The sequence below is a fragment of the Euleptes europaea genome, chromosome 12 (genome assembly GCF_029931775.1).
Source record: "Euleptes europaea isolate rEulEur1 chromosome 12, rEulEur1.hap1, whole genome shotgun sequence".
NCBI classification, from domain to species: domain Eukaryota; kingdom Metazoa; phylum Chordata; class Lepidosauria; order Squamata; family Sphaerodactylidae; genus Euleptes; species Euleptes europaea.
In genome coordinates, this window is record NC_079323.1 from 24,294,043 (window position 1) to 24,301,744 (window position 7,702).

Here is a 7,702-nt window from a genome sequence, read left to right on the forward strand (position 1 = left end):
ACTACCTATAGCAAATTCTTCCACATGTACTATACTTCCATGCAGAAAAAAATTCAGAAAATATTTGCAGAAATGTTTGCATTTCCAAAAAGGCACTGTTACATAAAACAGATTCATAACATAATGAATTCAAATGATGCCAGCTAGATTAGGCAATTTCAAAAAGCCATTAAATGTTTACCACAAAAATATACCGCTGCTTCACAGCAGAGAAGAAGAGTTGGGTTTTATATGCTGACTTTCTCTACCACTTAAGGAAGAATCAAACCGGTTTACAGTCCTTTGCTTCCTCTCCCTACAACAGACACCTTGTGAGGTAGGTGGGGCTGAGAGAGCTGTGACTAGCCCAAGGTCACCCAGCTGGCTTCATGTGTAGGAGTGGGGAAACCAACCCTGTTCACCAGATTAGCGTCCGCCACTCATGTGGAGGAGTGGGGAATCAAACCCGGTTCTCCAGATTGCAATCCACCACTCCTAACCACTACATCATGCTGACTCTCCTACCTAGAGCATGCAGAATTTGTTAATAGAATCCAATCCATAGTCCTGTTTGTCTGTTGCAACCAAAAGGAAGTCTTGTGGCAACTGAAAGACTAATAAATGTATTGGGGCATAAGAGTTCACAAGTCAGAATCCATTTTTAGATGCATAGCTTTAACCTCAGTATGGCTAGGGTGCCTCTGCCATTCATACACAAATTTGCTAAAAGAGGGTAACACGTCATTTGTTAGGCCTTAGCAAAGAGTGCTTTAAAATTTCATACACAAAGTCAGATGAGCAACCTAAATTTGTTTCTTATCAAACTAGGGTATTCCCTTTCAATTGCCAAACTCAAGAAATGCACTTGATAACTGGCACAGTTTTGCTACATGTGTGACAATGAGCACAAAGCCCAACTTTTCAGCTTCTGTTCCAGCAACGGCAAATGAGAGAAAACGTGACCTTCGTTTGCTGCAGAATCCACAGCTAAGGATGTTAAAAGAAAGAGGGCATTAACCTTCCTGCAAGTTCTCAATTATAAGGAGGGATAAGGTGACACTGGGTAGCAGCCTGAATAGCCCAGACTAGCCTGAGCTCATCAGTTTGGAAGCTAAGCATAGTCAGCCATGGTCAGCACTTGGATGGGAGACAGTCAAGAAGACCAGGGTTGCTATGCAGAGGAAGGCAGTGACAGACTCCCTCTGTTAATCTCTTGCCTTGAAAACCCCATGAGGGTTAGCCTTAAGTCAGTTGTGACTTGATGGCAACTGGAAGGTAGCCAGTATTACTATTTTTTTTAAAAGAAACATATAGAAGAACAACCTTCGCTGAAGAACCAGCATTGTTTCTGAAATGCAAACCTTATCTCACTAACCTTTCAAAAATCTTTGCAAAACAATAGGTATCTGCAATTTCCCAGGAGCCTACAAATAACCACGTGGGGCCACCATCAGCCTACAGACCTTACATTATGCAAGTCTAAATTAAAAACAAACTCAATAAGATTACTGCAATCTAGGAAAAAATATAATTGTCCCCCACTGGGACAGAGCTCTGTTCCTTTCACCTAACAGAAACTTATTTCCTGAAGAGGGCAAATTACTCTTCAACATATTGGGATGCAGAAAACCCAGATCCAAATCTTCTAGCCATGAAGATCAGCAATAAGCCTTTGGCAATTAATTTCTCAGTCAAACCTATACAGAACAGGTTTACAGCAATGATAAACAGACTAAAAACTATAAGGCACTAATCTATATAAATTAACAATACAGCTACCTCTGCTCCCAACCGCTGAACTAGCCTGTCTTAAGTGCACAGGAGCTGGGTCCTTGGGATTGGAGTGTTGTGGGCAGAGAGTATTACTGGCTCATACAGACAGGAACCATATAGAATAGCTACTTTAAATTATAATGTTTGCTAGGAATGATAATTACAGGATCTCTTGCTACACAGATATCTTAAGAAGATGCCAGCTGTAGAGATTATTTGACACCTGGCATTAAAGATTAGATCCCTTATCTAGCCTAGATAGCGTTGAAGGTTACAGATGACGTGATTCACTGATAAGGTTCCTGCAGTGAACGTATATAAGGGGTCTGGAATAGAGGCTCGTTGGAGGTCTTGGTAAGTGACTTTCCCAGCGGTAAGTGATGTATGTATAGATGCATTTGTGATCTGTGTATTGTACAATATGTAATATGCTAAGCCTATTTTGCAAATAGAGCTGTTTGAACTGTGTGCTTATGAGATATGAAATATTTGAAGTTATGTCGCTTACAATGAATTGTACTTTACATTGCTCTATACCTCAAGAAGATCTGCTTATTTGCTAAAAACTTACAATGTAACTATAACTGATTTGTAACTAACTTGATATTATGTTTGTAACTGAAGTACTTTGTGTCCTGATCCCACATTCTGTTTATGTTCTGAAGCATTTACAATAAAAAGGAATTTTTCTTAGAAAAGTTCAAAGCTTGTATCACTGCTTACGGGGCATCTGGTTAAGTAAGGTAACGTATTTCTTAGTGAGATACAAGACCTAGAAACCTATTTGCCTACACAGCACTAACCGCTACAGGAGGCTTTGCTGGGGGTCACCTGGGAAGCCCCTACAGACCAGACTGAGCCATGGGATACCCATTACACATCCCCTTTCTACAATGTAGCTTATCATAAGCAGAACAGGAGAACATAGTAGCAGCATGTGCAGTGATACTCTACAATTGTAGAGTTTGAATCTATTCTGGCCTCCCAAAATAGCATTACTAGGGTTGCCATCTGGCCAAGGGGGGGGGGGGGAGTGCTGTCCCTTTAATAGAAGTCAAAAGGAGAATATAGTAGCAGCATGTGCAGTGATACTCTACAATTGTAGAGTTTGAATCTATTCTGGCCTCCCAAAATAGCATTACTAGGGTTGCCATCTGGCCGGGGGGAGGGGAAGTGCTGTCCCTTTAAAGAAGTCAAAAGGACAGCTGAAAGCTTACCATGGTATGATAAACCATCAGTTTATAATTGCTGTACATCAGACTGAAATTAAAGGCACAGCTGGAGGGACCAGTTTAAAAGTTGGTAGCCTTAACTGAATTACAAATCCTGCGTAAGTCATTGGACATCTTCACATTAATAAATATCACATTTATTATTGTGTTCAAAGAAAAATGCTCTTGACAGTTAAAGATGTAAAATTTCCAGAAATTTTGAAGCCATAGGGAAGAAATTGATTTTTCCCTGCTTTTCCCCCAGAAAAAAAAGGACACTTGGGGAACATTTTGAAATGCATGCAATATTTTCTTTCATATTAAACCTAAGTTTATTCAACTGTGTGAACATAAAATGCACCTTTTATAACTTAGCACATAACACTGTATTATCTGACATATTTATGGAATCTAAAAGTATAAATGCCTTAGTTTTCTACAAGCAAAATTGCAAATACACCTAATGCTAAAGAGAATGGTGCAAACTATTGCACTCCTATACTTCAGCACACTTTTTTTCCAGTGCTCCCCCAAATCCCCAGGTTTTTGTTGAAAAAAGTTTAAAAAAAATCCTGGGGGGGGGGGAAGATTAGGGAAACTTTTCCCCAATATTTTTTGGGTTTCCCCCCTGGAACTTTCAGACTTCCAGCTATTTTCCTTTTACCATCAATATCTTATCTGACAGGACAAAGAAGGAGGGAGACATGGAATGGGGAGAGAGCTCAGAAGATGGGAAAAGTGTATAAACTACTGATGAAATCCTGCTCCCATATGTAACTCCTTACCCTTGATACTAGCGAGTAAAACCCTGCCTGGTGTCCCACTGTTGAAAATGCTCAAACCTGCCAGAGCACACAGTAGAGCTCTCTGAATATTGGCACCTTCCCATTGGAATTCTTTAACAAGGACTCCTCCCTGTACAGATTATATTGGCAGCTTCAGACATTTATTCACTAAAGCTGAGGCTGGCTAGTGTTGATTTTTTGCTTTTAATACTGTGTCAGCTGACAGAAGTTGTGTTACTCTTTGGATTCCCTTTGCTGTCCTTAAAATTGCTGTTCTCACTGATTATTTATTGGATTTAAGGTCTTGACTTTTATACGATGGTTTGAGCGTTCCAACTTATAAATCCTGAAAAGCAACTAAAAAACACACACATACAAATTAAAAAGATCGGTGCACTTTGCTTAAATGCATATTCACACCCTGTCTCCCTCTATAAACCGCACACCTCTGTATTTCAGCATTTCTCACTGATTTCCTTTACTTGCACAATATAGAAAGTGGAAAAGAAGTTCAATTGTTTCATTCCTAGCCTCTAAACGTATTTTGACTCTGCCTCCCAACAATCAGAAAACCAAGCATTCATTTTCTCTTTCTCTCTCCTATTATTAAGCCTACCATTTTCAACTATTCTGTCTACATTCTTCTCCAAATGCCTCCCACCTTCGCAGAGCTTGTAACAAACCACTCAAATTGCATCAGCAATTGGAACAGAAGGCCTCTTTCCTGCTGGGCTGGCAGACAAGAGTTTGTGTATGTGCTTTTTAAAATACCACCTTGCATTTTACCAGCATACCAGTAAGTAAGAATATCAGGACTCAACAGTTTATAGTTTAAAAGCATTTCCATGACAACGTCACCCACTCACTCACCTACCACAGTCACTAATAAACTTCACTAGTTTTCTTTCAGGTTTCAGAATGGCTGTTGGGTTCCTTAAGGTGCTATCCATTTTAAGAACTCTGATCCCTACAACATACCTGCCACTGAAAAACAAATGGGCCTTGCATACTTGCTGAATACCTAGCTATCTTTCCATTACATGATGCAGGGGAGAGAAAAAGTCCTCCAAAGATTGTGTAATAAAGGGTAATACTAATTGTAAACATTTATTCATAACATTTACCATTTTATTTTGCAAAGGACCACAGTTTTCAAGATCAGCTACATCCATAATCATTTATATAGGGAAAACAAACACCTTGACTCCCGCTAAGATATCGAGCAGCCTCATTTCAAAGAACATTATAGGTCGGGGTCCCCAACCTTTTTGAGCCTGCAAGCACCTTTGGAATTCTAACACAGGGTGGTGGATGCAAGTAAAAAATGGCTGCCACAGGAGGCACAACCAACCACAAAATATCAGGAAGTGCTGTTATGTATAATAGTTACAGACAGACAGTGTGGTGTAGTGGTTAACAGCGGTGGTTTGGAGCAGTGGACTCTAATCTGGAGAACCGGGTTTGATTCCCCACTCCTCCAAATGAGCGGCAGAGGCTAATCTGATGAGCCGGGTTAGTTTCCCCATTCCTACACATGAATCTGGCTGGGTGACATTGGGCTAGTCACAGCTCTCTTAGAATTCTCTCATTCCCACCTACCTCATAGGGTATCTGTTGTGAGGAAGGGAAGATGATTGTAAACCGGTTTGATTCTTCCTTAAGTGGTAGAGAAAGTTGACATATAAAAATCAACACTGCTTCTTCTTCTTACAGTACAGTTGCTTAGATACTACTGAAAATATCTGCTGGTGGAAGGATTTCCATCAGGATCCTGATTTCTCACCTCTTGCCTTCCTCTATAGCCCAATGTGACCCCTTTCTGCTCCTGATTGAAAGGGGACGCCCAGGAACAGCAGGAAGGGGAAATCGGAGATCTGCCAGGTCTGACAAAAATCGTCCCTAGCCCATAAATAATAAGTTTTTCTACAGTAGTGAAATTATTACATAAAAATAAAATTCTGTCTCAAATAGAATGGCTCTCAGTGCAGCAAATCTGACATTACATCCAATAGCATGTGTCCTAAAAACCATGAGTGGTAGAAAGTTTGCAGAACAGAGCTTCCCCACACCCCCATCACACTGGGGATCAGTGGACATACACAAACAGGATGGTAGTAAAGGGAAGGTCTACAGCAAGAATTAGAAATCTGGCGGAAATCACCCTATGCCACTGTTCCAAATCTCATCAGGGAGAAGGGTGGGGTATACATGAAAAAGTAAAAAAATAAATCTCTGGACCATACTTCACATTACACAGCAAGAAACCCAGGTTTGTCAAAATCCTGGGGCCATTCTTCACATTACACAGGAACAAACTCAGGTTTGTCACCAAGTTCAATCGGAGCCCAATTCCAGGTCTCTAATTTTGCATGACATGCTTACTTCACATTTTAAAGATGTAAATCTATGAAGTGTAAAAGAAGAAAACCAATACAGAAGTAATTGTTGTGTGGCATACTTACACTATGTCCTTCACTTGGTTTATTCTGCAGTTGGCATGACTTTCAAAATACAGTGTGTAACTACTTCAAAGTACAGACTTCAAGGATATGATTCGAGGTTGCTTATTTTACAATCTACAGAAATGCTACAAGTAGCGATGTTAAGATGGGAAACCTAAGCATGAACCCACAGCTATAACTGGCTATGTTAACTCCCATGTCATCCTTTTACAGATTATGGAACAGGGCCCCTGCCACATCCTGTATACCAGGGGTGGGGAACCTTTTTCTTGCCAAGGGCCATTTGCGTATTTATAGCATCATTTGGGGGCCATACCAGGCGTAGCTCTCCCGGTGGAGGGGGGTAGAAGCTAGGGTTGCCAGGTCTCCAGCCACCATCTGGAGGTTGGCAACCCTAGCAGAGGTTATGCAGAGGAGGGAAGGAAGGAAAAAAGAAAGAAAGAGGGAAAGAAGGAAGGAAGGAAAGAAAAAGAAAGAAGGAAGGAAAGAAAGAAAGGGAGGCTCCCCCCAAGACACACACACCCCTCATGGGGATCTCACTCACTCTCTCTCTCTCTCCGGGCCACCCAGCAGCCCAGGATCACGCACACACACTCACCCCTCCCCCACACAGGGAGCTCTCTCTCTCTCACACACACACACACACACACAAACGCAAGCATGCCAGCCGGGAAGAACGGAGCACGGGGAGGGCTGGGCGGGGACCCTCTGGCGGCGGCGCGGCAAGGGGGCGGGAAGAACGGAGCACGGGGAGGGTTGGGCGGGAACCCTCTGGAGGCAGCGCGGCAAGGGCGGGTGGTGGGAAGAAAGGAGCATGGGGAGGGTTGGGCGGGGATCCCCTGGCGGCGGCTCGGCAAGCGCGGGAGCTGGGAAGAACGGAGCACGGGGAGGGCTGGGTGAGGACCCTCCGGCGGTGGCTTGACTAGCATGCAAGCCAGGGGCAATGTAGCATGGGGAGGGTTGGGTGGGGACCCTCCGGCGGTGACGCAGCAAGCACACGGGGGGGGGGGAGAGAATGGAGACGGGTGCTTTGGCCACCTGGGGAACTTTAAGCTGCGGCGCGGCAAGCACACAGGGGGTGGGGGGGGAGAAGGAGGCAGGAGTTTTGGCCGCCCCAGCAGCTTCAGGCCGTGGTATGGAGTTGCGGCTGGGGGAGGGCCTGGCCGCTCGGGTCACAAACAAGCTAGGAGGGGGAGGAAGGTTCAAAGATGGCATGGTTGGAGAGCTGTTGGCCTTGGGGGAGAGCGAGGTGAGGGCTGCGTAGGGGCCCACCAAGCCGGCGGAAGGTGGGTGGCATACCACCCATTCACCTGGAAAAAGCTGGTAGGTTGCAGGCGAAGGGGAGGGGTCCTGAGAGAGCCGGCCAGACGCACGTGTTCTCCCTCCCGAGGAACAGGAAGCAAGGAACAGGAAGCCGGGAGACTTGGGGGAAACGCCCCCACAATCATCCAATCAGCCTTCAGTTTTTTGAGCATGTTCTCCCCCTTCCCAG